The 19,603-nt window shown below is 46.8% G+C and overlaps 1 protein-coding gene across 2 annotated transcripts in view; it reads left to right on the top strand.

The window, feature by feature from the left end:
- Positions 1 to 19,603, top strand: part of TCN2 (transcobalamin 2) — a 122,829-nt gene that overhangs the window by 10,537 nt on the left and 92,689 nt on the right. The window contains exon 2 of one of the 2 annotated variants that reach the window (XM_078667070.1): positions 5,165 to 5,304. The exons of the other annotated variant lie outside the window; for it this stretch is intronic. The gene's annotated coding sequence lies outside the window, so the exon portion shown is untranslated. The remainder of the gene's footprint in view (positions 1 to 5,164; positions 5,305 to 19,603) is intronic. 2 annotated transcript variants of the gene reach the window in all.

Genomic DNA, 19,603 nt, shown 5'->3' with positions numbered 1-19,603 from the left:
GCTGCAAGGGGGAATTTAAGCACCCGCTGTACTAGCTTAAACAGGGTGCTACCAGGACAGATTAAATTGTTTTATGGTCTATTTTAAGTTTCATCGTTGGTATCCAGGTTACGGCAAGTTAGAAGCAGAAATGGATATATAGTGTATAAATAAACTACAATAATATAGCTGTGAGGTGGGGTTCAAAAGCTGCCAGAAAGTATAAAACGCTGACGAAAAGAAAGAAAAGTTATTAAAACGGCAAAGAAAAAAATAAGTTGGAGGCAAATGGAGTGAAAAGCGTAAAGGAAAGAAAGTAGATTGCACGTAATCAATTGAAAATAAAAGGAAGCAGGATAGAAAGAGGGTACAAAAGAAGAAAGGAAATATGGAAAGAAGGCTGTAAAGGAAGGAAAAAAGAAAGAATGAAAAGAGAATAAACGGTGGAAAAAGAAAATATGGAACTAATAAAGAAATACAAAAAGAACAATGACAGGCAAGATAGCAAACACATTTAGGAGTACAGATCACATATAGGTGCAAAAGAATCAAGGAGATGTTGACTACATATAAAGCGAATAAGGAATGTGTATAATATATATCTTTTTTTGCGCTGTGAAATTACTTCACTGAGAATGCCCAAAAAACTGACATAAGCAGTTCTCCTGACAAAAAACAGTCATGAATGGGTTAATGTGCCTGCCCAGGAGGCCAGATCAGACAGTTATGTTATTTCCCTCATTTGAATTGTCACTTATCTGCACAACTGTGAAAGATGTGATCATGTGGGACTTCTGTTCTCCGTGCCACCCACCCTTTGTTAGAAATCTTTTCAGAATAGCTGTACACCCACTCTCTAGTTTCACTTTGTATTCTTTGTAGAGATGGGCTACGTTTCCATCACTCGTGCGAAATAAACAATGCTCTCGTGGGGCTGATACAAAATGTGAAAAATACTTCAGACCCGCAATGGCTGAAGGGGCGGACCCACAGGCCGCTCCATCTCTGTTTGTGTGTGTTGAGGATGTGAGTTTCATTTACTGTAGGACATCAGCTTCGCCAACCGGCTAAACAAGTCTAAAACCAACATGAAACCATTTGAGGTACTTTGTAACCTGGAAAGAGTGGGACATTGTGATTGAACAAGAAATAGGTCTTTCTGATTAAGAGACTAACATGCGCTATGAAAGAGATGCATGCAGCAAAGATAGTATTACAGATTAGTAAGATTTGGAGCTCGGTGTAAGAAAGTGAAGAAGCCCATAATTCCATATTAGTGCTAAAGACAATGGTAAATGGAGGAGAGAATCACACACACCACCCTAGGATCACCCATGAATCTGCTTAAGCACCAGTAGCTCAATGAGTTGACACATAGCCAATAGGGCTAGCTAATTTGCATATTTAGGCTTTAGTATAGAAAAATGCCACTTGTATGGCATATGCAGTACATGGTAATATTGTAATAAGACACCCAAAATGTTTTGTTACACCTTTATTTAATTGCTCTTTGTAATTGAACATAAAGGAAAAGTAGCCTGTTGCATTTATGAAACCTAGTTTAATTGTGTAACACAAAACGTGTATATTGCTAGGGGGCAGTTTTAAGTTGTTTGTGTGTTTGTGGTAGTGTTTATGTGCAAGTCAGTGAAAAGTGCATTTGTTAAGTTAAAGTGAAATGAATATGTTGACATAGATATTGAAAGGGGACTGGAAGCTTTGCAAGGATGAGGTAGCACAAGTGTAGCAGCAGCCAATATTTATTTCTCACACTTCGGAAATATTTCACTATTGCTGCATGTTTTGTGTGCAAGTCTATTCTTCTGCCAGCTGTCCTGTGACAGTTCGTGGTGTTAAGGAAGTTGCTGTCCTTGTGGTTTTTGATAATGAAAACATTTGGAGCCCCAGTTACATAATAAACAGTCAAAATGATTCGATTGGTGCATTGAAAGGTTGGAGGGGAGTCTGCTGGTGAAGATTTCATTGGGGTATAAACTCCCTGAATACACACACAACAGGTACAGCACAGTCAGAAGAAGTGTTTTCTCTCTCTCTCTCTCTCTCTTTTTTTTCTCGTTCGCACGCCTCATCTCTCTCACTTTCTCTCCTCACCTTTTGCTCTCACCACCTTTCTCTCTCTCGCTCCTCACCTTTCTCTCTCTCGCTCCTCACCTTTCTCTCTCTCTCGCTCCTCACCTTTCTCTCTCTCGCTCCTCACCTTTCTCTCTCTTGCTCCTCACCTTTCTCTCTCTCGCTCCTCACCTTTCTCTCTCTCTCGCTCCTCACCTTTCTCTCTCTCGCTCCTCACCTTTCTCTCTCTTGCTCCTCACCTTTCTCTCTCTCGCTCCTCACCTTTCTCTCTCTTGCTCCTCACCTTTCTCTCTCTTGCTCCTCACCTTTCTCTCTCGCGCGCCTCACCTTTCTCTTTTCCTGGTACTGCACATACCATTACCATTGCCTTGTTTTCTGTTACATTGGGCATCATCAACTCATTTAAGGGACAATTGCATTTTATATTATTTATTTTGGTATTTAACGTTTGCGTAGGTATAGCCTAACGGTTCGCGTTTAACTTTATTTAATTAGTATTCATTATTTCACATTTGTGAATGTCAAGCAAGTTCACCAGGGCCTGCGTGACTCAGGCAATTAGGTAGTATCTCAGAGAAGTTTGCAGGTTGACTTGGAAATTTTTGACTTTGTTTGTAGTGAAGAGGAACAGCCTATGTTTAGTCTTGTAGGGTGGTGTGGGTCAGAATGTCTAGTTTGCTCAAAATGTGTCGCAATAAAAGCAATGCCATTCTTTTTAAAGGTAAAATACTGTTATTATTGTATTGTAATATTTATTTAGCGTTTACTACCTCTGTGTGGTGTGCTGAAGCACTTGCCTACAATGCTAGCAGGCTGAACCGTATATGGTGTGTGGCTGGAAGCAGTGCTCACTTTGTAAACAAAAAAATACGCTCCAGAGCCTTCTCGGGAGACCACTGCAGCATCCTCCACCCATTTCCCCTTCCAGGGCTGCCAAGGTCAGTACAAACACAACTATGAATCATTATACTCTTACAAGTGTGATAATTCAGACTATTCCAGGCCACCCAAAGCTATAATAATGACACTAGCGGCAGGTTTTATTGTTTTTGAATGAGTATTGACTTATTAAACACTGTTGTTGTGCTCATCCCAAATTGGGCAGATAGCACCACCCTGTGGTTGACTATCACTAGAGCCAGTGCTAACAGTTAAGTGCCGGTGCCAAGCACGTGAAGCCACTGGCTTAAATTAAGCACTGCTCTCTTGTTTTAATTCTGTGTGAGAAGTGGTTTCAAGTCATGTTTGAAGACAGCAGAAGTGCAGTTATCATGTTATGGGATGGGTCGCATAGCAGTGTGATGGATGAAGAACAGTAAGATAGGCGCGCAGCTTATGGTTTCCAGAAAGCTGGCAGTTTTGAGCGGCTCTGCAGGTCCCTTTATGATGTTTGTTATGTTCATAGTTCATAGTTCAAGGAGTTGTCCATTCTGAGATATTTTGTTTAAGGTTACAAGCTTAGTATCTTTGGGTTCTATAGAATTAACAATTCATTCAATAGCACCAACAACTCAACTAAAAGCAGTAGTGGACGATGTGGCCTTCCAACCTGAGCTGTGTACTTTGTAACTAGGGAACCACGTTCGAGTCCTGGCGTCGGCTCAACATCATGTGATTCTGGGCGAATCACTTATTCTCCCAATGCCTTTCTAAATGAATCTGACTTTGTTTAATGAACTGGTGCACATGTAAATCACTTCATTGCCCATTGGCCTGACCGAGTTCGTGCTATATAGAACTGCAAAAAATAATAATCTGAAAGTAGTATCTGTGTTAAACTGCAACTTCTCTCCTGCATGCATGGTGCTGTGGAGATATATTAGTAGACCAAATTCCTTTTTGAGAGCCAAGTACAAGGATCTACAAGCGTTCTTACTGGCACAGTTCCATACCTATTTTCAGTTCCCCCCTATCATTTCCAGCATAGCTGCACAGGGGTTGATTGCAAAGCCTGGGCTGCTCGACCCGTCTTCATTAGCAGAGGTTACGTAGTCTGGGGCTCCTGGCTGCTCTGAGAAGGCTCATTAGCCTGAGGGTAGAGTAGAAGTTTGTGGGCAGCAGCGAACACAAACTGGGGTGCTCCAGTGACCGCTCAGCAGGGGTTATAATGGGGATACAGGTGGTTCCGCACACCGACCTCACATGAACATTACCATTGTCTGAAGAAAGGATGTAGGCACAGCACACAGGCCTCATGCAGTCATCAGCTTTGTGCAATACAATGCAATAGAATTGATAAAGCGCACAGCTGCCTCCGAAGAGGCGTCCCGGCACTAGTGGTTGTAGAGTGCACTGAAAGAATAAGCCAGCGATACTGGGAGCCTAATTATCAAACAGATAGCTATGTTTTCAGTAGTCTACAGAAAACTGATTCAGAGGGCACCAGACGGAGGATTTGAGGCAGCTAGTTCCAAAGTTTGGTGGTTAAATAAGCGAAAGAGCAGACGCCTCTTCTGGCCTTACTAATCCTCAGGACACAATAGTTTCTATCCATTAGATCGAAGCATTCTTGCCTAATTGTAGGGGAGCAGTCTTTTTGTCAGGTAACTAGGACCTTTATGCTCGCCAGCTCTATAGGTGAGGATTATGGCTTTGAATTTTATATATATATTGAACAATATCCCAACTGGTATGATTAAAAGACAATTATAAAGGATATGAAAACATTATCCGGAGAGGCACAAGGAGACTCTATGCATTCATTTTCAATGCTGAAAGCATCAATTTAATTCAACATATTCAAAAATTAATAAAACAGGAAAGGATTACAGTTAAATATCAGCACTGCAATTGTGAATACACATTTTTCAATGACCCAAGTGTGTACAAGGTGCACGAGTGAAAGGAGTGACACTACGGCGACACAAGTGACAAAGGGATCAGCGAGGGACGGCGCAAGGTGTTAAGTGAGAATATTTACAGTGACTTCGAACATAGGGATTTCAAAACACTTTAAACAATTGATTTAGTATTTCATTGCGATTCATTCGCTCGACCGCTTTTTCAACTAGAGGTACGTTTTCTGCCTTGCCCATACTCATTTCGCTTGCACCCACATTGCCCTTGCCTGACCGATTCCTCTACTTCCTTTTAGATTGTTCCTAGTACAGAACCGATCACAAGCAAGATCGGCGTCCAAACCCGCCGATAATTCCTCCATCGGCCTGACCCTCGGATCTTAAGAGACCGGGACTCTCCAGAATTATATCGTCAGTTACAGTCGACCGCTGATGGGTGAGTAGGCTTCATTATCCCTACTCCCTTCTAGAGATTAGTCCTTTTCACGCTCACATATCGTCCCTGGCACTCATTGCCTTCCCTATCCCTCCCAGACTTCTAGCCTCAGCTCAGCCCTTGATGTCCCTCGTGACCACCGGTTCATAATTTTTGGACCAAGGAACTCTGAATCTACGTAAGGAGCCCTTCCTTGTACCCCGGGTGAGATTTGTTTACTGTCATTCCTGTCCCTGTCTCCCCACTTACCCTCCCGTGCGTCCATACTCAGTGACACCTCCCCTCTCTCTCCCTACAGCACTGCACACAACCCTTTCAGTCCTGAAGATGATCCCAAACTGCTCGGATCGAAACGCCGTCGACCCTTCAGCCTGTATTTAGGCGCTTCCTTCATAGCGAATTTCTATGAAAATGAAATACTAAATCAATTGTTTAAAGTGTTTTGAAATCCCTATGTTCGAAGTCACTGTAAATATTCTCACTTAACAACTTGCGCCGTCCCTCGCTGATCCCATTGTCACTTGCGTCGCCGTAGTGTCACTCCTTTCACTCGTGCACCTTGTACACACTTGGGTCATTGAAAAATGTGTATTCACAATTGCAGTGCTGATATTTAACTGTAATCCTTTCCTGTTTTATTAATTTTTGAATATGTTGAATTAAATTGATGCTTTCAGCATTGAAAATGAATGCATAGAGTCTCCTTGTGCCTCTCCGGATAATGTTTTCATATCCTTTATAATTGTCTTTTAATCATACCAGTTGGGATATTGTTCAATATATATAGCTTATTACTGCAATCCCGACCTGGTTGATGGGTTTTCACTCCTGTTTTTTTAAACAAGATTTGAATTTTATATGACTGGCCACATGTAGCCAGTGAAAACTGCGCAGGTGGCCCAAAACTGGGACGCAAGCAGGTAACTTCAAAATCAGCCGAGCTGCTGCACTCTGAGTGATCTGCAAGTGGTGCAGCAGGTAGGATAGTAAACCAAAGTAAAAGAAGCTATTCGCATAGTCCAGTTTTGAAGTTAGAGCATGGATGACCGATTTACGTCACTCCTCTGGATCCGGTGTATTAGTAGCAACATAGTGGCCCAACATGATCATTAGCACCATACTGTCTAAGGTGCACAGAAATGGAGGGTAAAAACACAAGGGCCTTTTATGATGATCACCACATTTGTCTTGGGTCTAACACATAGGCAACAGAGGAAATTCACAGCTTTGATGGCCCTTGGGGTCAGTCTCAGCAGCAGTTGCAAGTTTACGGGCTTAAGCAGCTTGACTTCTCTGATTTCCAGTTTCCTCACAGTAAGGAACTGAATTCGTGCTCTTGCTGACCAGTGCAGGTTTCCTGCATGAACGGCAGGCCTCCCCTTTGAATCCTTCAGGAGAAATAGCAGAGTTTCTTCCTCAGCTAGGGATATAGGGCCAGATGTATCAAGCCAAATTGCGATTGCAAACAGTGAAATTCGCAAAATCGTAGTGTTCAATGTAGGGAAGAAACAACCCACTTGCAAAATAAGGAATCGCGAAATTTGCGCACCCATTTAGAGGATCGCAATTTGTAATTCCCTAAATGCTATTCTAGTATCCATCTTAAATTGCGATATTGCTTTAAGGAATCGCAAATTACCACCAACTTCAAGTTGGTGGAAATTTGCGATTTCCTAGAAAATTTAGCTTTTTTGCATTTTTCAAAATGCCATGTAGCTCACATACATGCACTTGGGAAATAAAGAAAGTGTGACCCCACCTCAAATGACTGATGCTGCCTTTGTCAGAAGGGCTCCTTCCTAGAAGAAAATATTGTCACAAACACATCCAGTGGCACAGTGAGCAAGGTACCCACGTCTGGGCATACCCATCCCGCTTAGGGTAAAAAGTGCTACTGACTTGTTTCCGTTCCAGGGAGGACCTGGTTTGGCAGTTCGGTCTGGACTGTGCCCATGAGGCACAGGGTCAAGACTGATTTGCATATGGCTGGGTCTAAACTGAGGTAACATGGTGAGCAAATGAACAATGGATTTAACCCAGATCTCTTGACTGGGGGTGAATGTATGATTTATTCAGCATTCCGTCAATCATTTGTTTGCGTAGCACTTTTCACCCTAAGTGGGATGGGTTGATCACTGTGACACTGTATTCAAGCTAGCTTGGCTGATGAAGGGTAATACCCAGAAACCGGTCCCAGGATGCTTCTTTCCGGTCCAGGGAGGACCTGGCTTGGCAGTCCTATCTGGACTGTTCCCATGAGACACAGGATCAAGACTGATTTGCGTATGGCTGGGTCTAAACTGAGGTGTCATGGTGAGCAAAAGAAGGATAGATTTAACCCAGATCTCGTGACTGGGGGTGAATGTAGGATTTATTCAGCATTCTGTCCATCATATGTTTGTTTAGCACTTATTTAGTCTGTAAGCACTATTTTCTTTAATTAGATATGATGGTATGTTTTCCAAAATCAATGAAATTTCAACAGATTGCTGTCCAGTTCTCAAAACAAATCTGCCCTTCCATTCATCACTCCCACACTCCCTCTCATTCACCACTGCCACCTTCCCTCCCATTCACTACTGTCACCCACTCTCCCATTCACCACTGCCACCCTCCCTCCTATTCACCACTGCCACCCACTCTCCCATTCACCACCACCACCACCTGATTGACAAAGACAAACGCTTTGCCCACATGTGAAACCTATTGGTTTTGCCAATGCGTGGTAAATATACTCTGCAACATATTTGGAATTAATAGAGCAAATGAGATTCAGCTGAGTTAACTGGTTTCTCTCAGCAGTAGTCTGTTGAAGAGCCACACTCCGAAATCTCTTGCTTCATAAATAGGGCCCCTACTAATTCCCCCTACCCTCCGACTACATTTTATTACAATGGTTCTTAACCTTTTGACTTAAGCCCACCCCATTGGATCGCATCTGGAAGCCAAGGACCAGCACACCATTTCAAAGATTTGTACCTCAACAATAACACAATAAACAATTCGCAAACAAGAACAGACTATATGAATTCAGCACATGTACTTTAGTTTGCAACCTCTTATTTATCTATGAGAGCGATTATAGATGGGTATCAGATCCACGTTGTATTTACAAAACCATAAGTAATCCGGTGGAATCTGAGCTCTCACCAGAAATGGTGGGAAAGTAGTAACTGGATAGACATTGGCCTCGGACGGATACGGCAGCAATTGCGCTTGGAGTGGACGGAGCTAGAAACCTTGCAGGGTCTTTGTGTCAAAAAGTGACAAAGGCAGTGATTGCACAAATGCCATAAGATCAGGTGCTCATGCCAGACACCACGCTGCCGACTTGGAAGTTGAAGTCTGCCTCTGGAAGTATTTCAGGTCTGCTGAAAAGAGCAGGCAAGCCGCCTTTCCAATGCAAGACGTGTAGGTACCTGGAATCTTAAAGTACCTGCACATGTAAAGCAGTGGATGGGAGCACTTGCAACCTAGAAGGACCATTTGGTCATTCCACCAGTGTGTACATGCATAGATCACTGAGCGCCTAGAAAACTGGCTCTCTAAGTGTGCAGATATAGTAGATTTTCTAGAAAATCTTATCAATTCAAAATTGTTCTAGTTAGCAACTGATTGCATGTTCAGTCTGCAGCCTGTTTGGATGTGTGCATTCACACACGCTCCATCCCAAGCTAGAAATCAGCTTCTGACCAAAACTGTTTGATACTTTTTATTTATCAGATACATAGAAGAGGCAATACATTAGACGTAAGGTATTGTTGTTAATTGATTACACTATTACTTGCGTAGGATGAGCCATGTTTATCAGTATTCAGTACAGAGTGTTTATGGTTGGCAGACAATAATAGTTGGAGGTCATATGAATTTGTGGACCTCCTGAAAAGGTACCACAGACCCCCTAAGTTCCACGGACAACAGGGTAAGAACTACTGTTGTAGTGGACAAAAGAGTCAGGGAGGGAACAGGAACATACACTGGATAGGAAGCCTTACTTCTCACAGGTAAGATCTGGAACCCAGGAAAAAAATCTCTGGGGTGGACAATATTTTCTTAGGGCTGAAAGAGATGTGTCCTAGAACTTTCAGAAAATGAGATGCAGGATGCCTGGACGAATCAAAGCACCAGAGACATCATCCAGAGGGAACAACATAAAGTTCAATTCAAGCGAAGTTCTGACACACTGATTGCTGAGGCTGGCTCCTTGTATAGTTCTGAAGGCAGTTACTTGTATGGAAAAGTAACTGAGCTACAGGAACTGCTATTCAGCCTTCATGCAGAGAGATTCAACTAAGTGGGAAAAGCCAGAAGTCAGCAAGTTCCTTCCCATTGTGTGACATGGAACTGGAGTGGGTGAATCAGAGGTGCCGTGAACTGATTGCACGGGAAAAAGACTGCTGCATTCATGCAGCCAAAAAAATTCACTCTGCCCGTCCAACTCGCAGAGCTGTCCAAGACTCCAGTAGAGTCACTCTAACCAAGGATTGCGCCTGGGAACTGCAGCTCTAGCTTTACTCAGGATTAAGTAGAACTGAAATTAGGCCGAGGCGGTAAAATAAAAGTAACACCCATTAGTGAATTAGCTAAAAATGTTGCCCACATTGCAAAATTTGCCCGTTTTGACCTTCTAAAGATGCGTTGTATAAGTGTTCTGCAAGGTATGGAAGAACTAAATGGATTTGAGCTTGCTGCAGGCAATGTTTGGTTTAATATCAGAAGAAAAATTTACCCAGCAGACCAAAAAACAGGCCTACAAACAGCCAGAAAACCAGCCCACACACTGACCTGCTAAAGCAGCCCTTTGAACACTGCCTGATTGCCCTACGGCCAAAAGGTCACCTACCTCCAATGTGCCAAAGACATGAGGCCAGTTTCTCAAGCCACCGCAGAGGGGACACAGCAGTTGCATGAATTAATTAACTCCCATTGCTGTAATAGACATTTGATCAAATGTTCTCAACAGTTACATACATTAACTTTCCTATGGTGTTAAATAAGTGACAAAAGATTTGCATACAGGAACATTTACTAGTGATGGATGTAAATTTAATGTAGTTGCTTGAACAGGTGAATATAAAGGCAGCTGTAACAACCTCTTCTCCTTTTTACCCTCTCTAACATCTAGCTGTTCGCAGTGTTGTCGGTCCCAAAGTTCCGTATCACAATTCATTTCGGGCACCATCTTTCTGCTTTATATTTTAATGAAGTAGGTCTTAAATTCCATCATAAAACTGTTAAATGTTTTTACATTCATAGAAGTAGACAACACGGGCCAAGAAAGATGAGCAAGGTGTTCTTTCCTAACCAAAGTTGTTACCTAAGTATTTGTACGGGTCAAGTGGTTAATCTTTTCATCAGAAATTGTAATGATTTTCCATGAAAAGGTTTTCTGTCGCGCTGGTGGCCCAAAGACCATGACGTGTTTTTGCTGTGTTAAAGCTTACATGACAGGTCCCTCATTAAGTGAATAATGCTGCTCTTGGAGAGCAGAGCGATTTAATTGGGCAGTGTCATCAGCATACAGCTGGAGCTCTATGACTTATTTCCGATTATAGAGTAGCACCAGTGTATACTGGTAATATAATAAACCCACTCACTAACTAAGAGCATAAATGACAGAGATACCAACATGCGATCTTGTGTTAGACGGTCGTCCATGCTAAAGTTTGTCAAGGTTGGCTAGTTCCAATGCCACCCATGAAACTAAATCCAAACAGACGGACACTGAGTCCATCCTCAGAAATGCCTACAAGCTGCAGTCTCTTCCATAACAAACTCTCAAGCTATGTTAGCAAAGGCAATACAAAAATCTGAATAGACCATCAGCATGCTTACCCTTTGGGAAAATTACAGAACTTGATACAATGGTCGCATTTGCCCTGTTAGAATGATGTAAACTGAACTTTGCAAAATGTGTTTAGACTAACCAGTGACCTTAAGAGCGACATTCAACGACTATGAGAGTTGCCACGCCCCCCTGCACGCCACGCTACGGAGAGTGAAGCTGTGTGGAGCCGTGCTCAGAGTGAGGAGCCAAAAACGCCGAGCCCATTACCGGTCGCCCATTACCATCGCGATTGTCGAGGAGCGGCGCGCTGAGTGGGGAATTTGTGTGGAATATGTGGGGGTATTTATAAAGCGCAACGTTCGCTCCGGAGGGAGCATCTTGGCGCTAAATTTCCTGTTAGAGGGTAGGAGAAGACATCACAGAAAATTGCGGGAGTTAGATGGCTGCCTTAGTGTAGTCGTCGGGAAGGTTAAAAATCCAAGTTTTAAGCATTTTTCTGAATGATTTTTCTTGTGTTTGAAGTCTCAGATTTTTCGGAATGAGGTTCCAGGCTTTTGCGGCCAGGAAGCTTAGGGTTTTTCCCCCTTTAGTCTTCAAATTGAATTTACCTGGGAGGATGAGGTTGTCATGGGATGAGCGGAGGGATCTGCTCGTGTTGTAGTGGGGGAAGCGTCTGGTAAGGTATTTTGGGCCTGTTTTATTAAAAGCCCGGAAGGCGACAATCAGCATTTTAAAGAATATTCTTTTGTGGAGTGGCAGCCAATGTAGGGATCTTAGAGCTGCGGATATAGATGCTCTTCTGGGCAGCTTTAGGACCAGACGGGCAGCGGTGTGAAGTACACTTTAGAGCTTGGTCAAAGTGGACTTTTTGGCACCGGCCAGGAGGCCGTTACAGTAGTCCAAGCGTGTAGTAATCAAGGCTACTGTCACCGTTTTCCTGGAGTCTAGCGGTAGGAAGTCGAAGAATTTCTTTAAAGATCTTATAATTCCGAAGCAACGGCCCGCTACGGTTCTGACGTGCTGATCGAAGGATAGGTCTGAATCGAAAAGGACGCCTAGGTTCCTGGCAGATGTTACGGTCTGAGGGGGGGCGGCAGAATTTTCCGGCCACCAAAGGGCTGGGCAGAAGGTGGTGTTTTTACCAATGGGGAGGATCTCCGTTTTGCTGGAGTTACATTTGAGATGGTTAGTCTCCATCCATTGGAAGACTGCAGTCAGACAGTTTTTAAGGTTAAGTTCTGCCTTGGTAGAGTTTTTTTCCAGGGGTACGACGAGTTGTGTGTCGTCGGCATACGATGTTACAGGTATGCCGAATGACTCGATCAGGGATAGCAGTGGGATAAGGTAAATGTTGAAGAGGAGGGGGCTCAAAATGGACCCCTGGGGTACACCTGAAGATACCCTCTTCTCTTTGGAGTGGAAGGGGCCAAGAGCGATGGTTTGGGACCTGTCGGATAGAAATGATTTTATCCAGGATAGAGCCACTTCTGAGATCCCTATGTCCGCCAATCTACTAATCAGGATGGCGTGGGAGATGGTATCGAACGCCGCGGTAAGGTCGAGAAGGATGAGAATGGCGTTCTTCTTCTGGTCTTGTATCATCTTTAAAGAGTCGGAAAGTTCGATCAGTGCTGTTTCAGTCGAATGATTGGGACGAAAACCAGATTGTTGCGGGTGGAGTATATTGTGAGTTTCCAGATAACATTTGAGTTCTCTGTAAACCACTTGTTCGGTGATTTTTCCCAAGGCTGGAAGAAGTGAAATTGGACGCAGATTGGTAAGATCTGATGGGGATTTGTTAGCTTTTTTCATGAGGGGTTTAACTATTCCCTGTTTCCACAGGCGGGGGACAGATCCAGTGCGGAGCGAGGAGTTAACGATATCGTTAATGATAGGGTTCACCACGTCAATGAATTGATGGAGTATTTTGGGAGGACAGGGGTCAGATGGAGAGCCAGATTTGCATGCCAGGATGACCTCTCTCGTTTGATCTAAGGTGACGGGTGTGAAGTTCTTAAGGCTACCAGTTGGGGATACTGTCTGAGGTGGGTCGAATGTACCTTGAGTTATTTGTGGGGGGGGGAAATTTGTCTGAATGGCGTTGATTTTTTCCACAAAATAGTCAGCTATTTTATTGCAAAGGTCCTGAGATGGGGGGATTTCGGGTTGTAGCGCCTTGGGATGGGTGAACGATTTCACTATCGAGAACAGAGTTTTTTGTTGCTGATTAGACTCTGTAATGGCGTTGACATAGAAGATTTTTTTGGGCGGATTTAATACCGGAAAGGTATTTTCTCCTTAATTGGAGGTATATGAGACGGTCGGCAGTGTCATATGTGCTACGCCATTTGCGTTCGGCTTTTCTGCACAGTAAGTGCGAAGAGGCTAAGTTAGGGGTGAACCAGGGGGCATTGGTTTTGGGATTTTTATCTGTTTTGCAGGGGCGATTGGAGGGATTACGCGTACTGATTTCTTGGAAGATCCAGTTGTGACAGAGGTTTGCATCGCGTTCGATATCTCCGGAAAGCGTGGGGGCCTGAGATTGGAGGATGGGATTTAGTGCAAGAAGAGGGAGGAGAGTCCATTGTTGTTCTCCCACTGTTGCTACCGCCATTATCGCGGAGGCTGCAGAGGAGCCCAAATAAAACTGCCGCTCTGCGGCTGCCCGAGGCCACCGCAGGATGCCACTCAAGAGGGCGGCCCTGTAGTGCCATCGGGCAGCCCACACCCCTCATTTCCTCCCAAAGGGTCAGGGACTCTAAGGGAGTCCCCTCCTGGGCGGGGGCAGTGGCACGTCATGTTCGGTGCGGGAGGCGGGGCGAGGGGTATATATGTCCCCCTCGCCACACTGACGACCTCTTTTTCGTCGCACCGGACACGCGCGGCCGCCAGCTCGCGGGACACGCCGTCTTTTGAGGTGTCTGGAGAACCATGCTTTGTTGGGACAGAGGTTAGTTATCTCCTCGCCAATTAGTGGCTCTGGCCCGGAGTTTGATCGTCGATCACCTCCACCCCCACCCTTCCCGACGCTTCGGTGTGGGGGTCTGTGGTGGACGGGCTAGTTGGCGTCCCAGGGAAGATCAAATCCCCAAGGAGATTATGCCCACGGCCCATTGGCCAGACCTATGGCAGTTTTGAGGTTCACTAACGTCTCCGCGAGCGGCAAGTTACCTGGCCACAACCAGTACCCGTTACGGGGCAACCTCTCGGGCGGTTTGTCCAGGCTAACGCTGTTTTGCGTTGGTACGCCGGAAGTGTGGGCAACTCAAATAGGTTCGGATAATAAAGTCTGAGAACCGAGCCGTTTCAGGGGGACAGAGAAGGCGGTTGTGTTCCCACGCGATACGCGCCCTCCCCCCCCCCCTTTTCTCTTCCCTCCGGGGGGGCTGAGGTGTCTCGTTCAGCCAGCAGCTTGGGGGCAGGGGTAATCAGCATAGGTTTTCGGGGTGGAGCACAATGCTCGCAGTCCTGCTCCCTCTCCGTCGGGCCAGCGGCGATTTGAGAGAGGGTCCATGGCCTGGCACTAGTGAAGGAAGTGAGCGATTCCAATCCCGCACCAGTCACAGAAGGGGCTGAGCGGATGTGTCCTGGAGGCCGTGTGGGGCTGGATTAGTCATTAGTGGTCCCGGAGGGGGAATTTATCGGCTCGGGGGCTGGTGGAGCACGCAAATCGTCACATGGGCAGCTTGTGTACGGGTACCTATGAGGCGATAGTAGAAGGCGATTTGTTTACCACCCGCCACCGCGTGGGGATCGTGTGGCCAGTTGTGACCCCAAGGTCGCCATTTGCAATGGGGCGTTTGGGTGCACTACAGGAAGGGGCCCATCGCCAAAAAACGTGTGCCTCCACTTCCCTTGAAGCTCGACGCTCCCGTGTAGCTGTGACGCGCTTAGGCGCAAGTGGTAGTTCCAGGTCGTTTCGTGTACGGCCCATTTAAATAAATGTGCAGGGAGGCACAAACAATACGCCGGTTCCCACGGCAGTTGCCCAACCGTATTGCGGCCAAGGGTACTCTAGTCTTCCCCTACCTAACATAGTTCCGAGGAGCGCTCCCGGACCGCAGTTAGTGTGATAGATTGCCAGTTTTAAGTAGTCTTGCAGTCCGCCTATTTCAGCAGAAGTACAAGCGCGTCCCTTCCCAGTGCATTTCAAGGCTACGTGTTTTGGTGCGGTCGGAAATAGGTAGATTGGGGGCGGACATCTTTATGCCCGTGGAGTGCTCCAGGATGCCCGTGGAGTGCTCCAGGACGCTCTCACCAGTGTGGGCGTTGTGTTTGACAATCAGTGGGACTCGGGGCGTGGCGGACAGTAAGGGCTGCAAAAGGATCAGTGTGTGAATTCTTTCGTACATGTAGGCGAGGTACGGGTGTAGGGCCCCGGCAAAGGTGTTGTTGTCATGTGCCCGAAGCCCGCACTTCCGCAGCGGGGCGGCACCCCGTGGAGTGTCGCGGTTTCTCTGCATGCTGGCATGGATACAGCCAAGCAGCAGCCGACGAGTGGCGGGCCTTGGACGAGGTGGCAGGTTGTGCCCTGTCCGTACGTTAGAGTGCGGCCAGTTGCGTGGTCCTGTGTAGGTTTTGGACTGCACCCATTTTGGCCCGAGAGAGTTATGGCAGTGTAGGATGACAAGTTTTCAGCGAGTTACGGTGGTATTGTTTTATAGCTGCCTACGTCACTTTTCGCCTGCAACACACTGTTTGCTACCTCTTATTTTTTGTTTGCTTCCGAGGCTTGCACAAGTGCCACCATTGCCTATGTGGCGCCTGTTCTTGTGTTCGACTGTCCTCCATCGGTTGCAGTGTTGTACCGCTACTTGTACTTTGTGCGCTTTCGTGGCCTGCACACATGTCGCTTTTTCCTCCTGTGGTGCACCGTTTGCTGCCTCTTGTGCTTTGTTCACTCGCGATTGCCACTTTGGCTCATGTAATGTAGCTTTTGCTTTGGAATTTGTTCGCTTATGGTGTTCTCTTGTATCGGTTCTGTCCTTTTGTGAAGCGCTCTGTCTCACCTTCGGGTAGAGCCGCGCTATATAAGAGCGCATGAACAATTAAATAAATAAATATATGTTCTAGATGGACATTTTCCTGAAGCCTTGAAGCGGCGGAGGCCCCCCCCTCCCACCTCGGTGTATCGTGCGCATTGCAAGGGGGATGGGTCCTGTGTCAGGTTTCATCAAACGCAGGGCACACAGCTCGGGTGAGGGGGCCTGCCACAGCATGCGCAGTTGAGACCTGCGCATAGGGACCCGCTGAGTAGGTTCAGGTTGCGCAAGGTTTTCGCCGTAGTATTCTTGGATGGTATACCGATCCATCCATAAGCTCATCAACATAGTCAGACTTGCGAGCCAAGATGCACACTCCCCTCCTTTTGAAGTGCTGAAGTCCACATCCTCGCCTGGGAATTTTACGGTTGTGCAAGCAACACACTTGATATGGGCAGCTGGCAAATTGTGGTCATAAACTTCTTCGTCAATATTTAATTTGAACGTTCACGGGTTTGCCTAGGTTTGGCCTGGATCAGGTGGGCAGCGCAGACTGTAGGCCTAAGGTTGCCCCCGCGAGGGGTGGTGATTTGGGAGGGACCTGGGCTCGTCACATCGATTAGGAATTTACAGTGAGCTCCGGCACCCCGGGTGGCCCCCTGCAGTTCCCTCGGCTGAGCTGAGGGTGGTACTATTTGTGGGTATGGTCGTGTCATACTGTATAGTTGTCGGGGGGATCACCCAACAACAAATTAGTTTATTCGGCCATGGAATTTTGCAAGTGAATCTACAGTGCAAACTTTCCAGAGATGCCAGAGCGTTGTCATTTGCACTAGTAAATTGACAGAGGTGTGAAGTTCAGGCTTTATTGCTAAGGGACAAGCAAAAATAATCCAAATGCGGAGAGGGCGGCATTACCTGAACATTAATGGAGCGTCTATATATACCTAGACTAGTACACATGTAAGCGCTCCAGGAACATCGGGTCGATCGCGCACTACACAAATATGTGGAAGGCTAAGTAAGTGCCCGAATAGCTCAGTGCGGAGAGCGTTAGACCAAATGATCCAAAGGTTCCCGGTTCGACTCGTTTATTCTGCTGAAGCCGTTTGGGGAATACATATCATCCTTACCATGCTTTCAAGCGTGAATAATAAAACAATATACACTTTTCCACCATGCCCGAATGTGCAGGCAGTCAGTGCTCATGTAACGCGCTCCTAGGATTTCCGGTCTAGAAATGTCGAGCTCGTGCTACACATTCCGACAACGATTGGGATGCAAAGCAAAGTGCCCGAGATTGCCCAGTTCGGAAGGCGTTAGACTAATATCTAGCGGTTCCCGGTTGTATCCCAGGTTTCGGCAGAAGCCGTGTATTGATTAATTGTTAGTCCTTAACACGCTTAGAAACAGGCAACAAAAAACAACATACAATTTTCTCCTGCCTGAATGCGTAAGCAACCAGTACATGTGAAGCGCTCCAAGACCTTTGGGTCGTGCCCGCGCTATATGAAAAGACATGAAACAGGGTGCCGTTTAATGCTGGAGCACACACACCTGAAGGGTGACTCTTGCCTTCTAGTCCATAGAATTGGAGTGACCAATGTGTCCCGTCGCGGAGATGCAATCTTCAATCCACGCATGTGTCTTATTTTCCGTTTAACTTTCACGCAGTACAGTGGGGTGTGCTAGAGCCAATATAGCGAGCCAGCAAAGACCTGGCAGGCCGGGTCCAGGGCCCTGTGCCCCACAACAGTGTTTTAGTGGGAAATGGCCCACGTGGCACGCGACACAGTTTAAGGTTCATGGACAGCAGGTAGGACCGGTTCCTCACCGGGTGAGGAGAACGTTCAGAAATCGCGGTGAGGGGAGTTTCCAACGGAGCCCCTACACCACTTATCGGTCATGCTTACTCCTGGGGCAGCGATGCGTCTAGGCATCAGGATGGTACTACCCCCGGGTTTTTGCTGCGACCCTTGGTTTTCCCAGCCATGGCGGCCTCCCCCTTAGCAACTCAGAAGGACAAAGGCTTAGCTAGGCATGCCCATAGCAGAGCGCCTAGGGTGAAATGGTGGGCCACCAGAAGCTCTGGATGTATTGTGAGGCCCCCTTACATACGATAAGGGAGACCAGGCACCTGACAGCGACAAGTTTAGATGGACTACGGAACGGTGATAGCTTGTTCGGATCACACTGTCAGGTGGTCATGCGAGGCCTAGCCGTGGTGCATGCGAAGCGTAGCTTGGTCGTCACCATGCAGGGGAGCTGCCAAATAAAGTTAGGCAGTGGATAGGGTGCATGCATCGTGCTCTGAGAAGGGTCCATCGCATCAATTCTGCTGCCAATCCCGGTGAGTCAGGGAACGGCGGCATGCACTGGGTGCTGGGCAGGGTGAGGGGTGGCAGCGTTGCGACGCTTGCCGCAAGCTCGCACATGCTGCTTCACAATGCTGGGAGCAGGTCAGCATCCATGGGGATGATGTGCCTTCCGGGTCATCGTGAACACGTAGAGCTTGCCAGGAGTGATTGCATAAGGAATTGCGCTTAAGCAGGGTTATGTGAGCCTTCACCCACACCAAGCCGATCGTTAAGGTCACCTGGCACGCAATTACAAAGCCCAGCGGTAGGTCTGGTGGTTAGTATAACAGCGGCCGCATAGCGTCGCAGTGCTTGCGGCACAAGCAAAGAGTGAGCTTCCCATCCTTTGGAAGGAGAGATTTAATGCACCATTCAGCACAGAATGGGGACAGTACCACCATTCATAATAGAAGGATCTGAATAAGCTACACAGCGAAGCCAGAGTCGGGCTTCAGGGACCTCACACAAGTAACTAGCTGTGTTAAGCCATTGGTACAGGCGTGCCGCAGGGTAGTATGGCCTTGTATTATTATCTGGAGGCAACGCCAGAAGCCGTAGAATAGCGGAGGCAGCACGCCACGCCTAGCACCAATCCTACACCTAGGCAGGACGAGGAACATCGACTGGCTCCATATAAATACATGGTCCAGATATACACTGGGGAATTCCCCCGCATCCAGAGGGAGGTACATGTTGCTCGAGGAGGACATTGACCCCCCGCTTTAGCCAGGGCAGCGGGTGGGTGGTGTAGTGGTCATCCAACAAGTGTGCAGCGGTGACGCAAGTTTGGGGGAACACTACGTTTGGGCCACATGGCGACAGGCAATATTGCCTTCCGACAGTCGCAGTAGGTAGGATAGGGCATGACTGGGACTGAATGTTCCCGTCTGGTTCCAACAGACTTGCCTGCCCCCTGGGTGTTCCTCCTTGGGGTCACTACCTGAGCCTTGTAGGGGCACCCCCTGCTCCGATGTCACAAATGCATTTAGTCTAAGCTGGGGCAGGTGTTCCATGCCGGGCCTGACCACTTCTTGGGTTTCCCCTGAAGGGGCAACATAGGTGGAGCATTAGTCTACAGCCCTTAGGAAGCACCCACCATCCCTTCTCCACAGGTGAACCGAGAATTGGGGGGGGGGGGTCTCCGGCGACACTGTGTCCCAAATATGGTGCCG

This window comes from Lissotriton helveticus, chromosome 11, assembly GCF_964261635.1.
Source record: "Lissotriton helveticus chromosome 11, aLisHel1.1, whole genome shotgun sequence".
NCBI lineage: Eukaryota > Metazoa > Chordata > Amphibia > Caudata > Salamandridae > Lissotriton > Lissotriton helveticus.
Note: the sequence above shows the minus strand (reverse complement) of the source record. Positions and strands in the feature narration are given on the sequence as shown.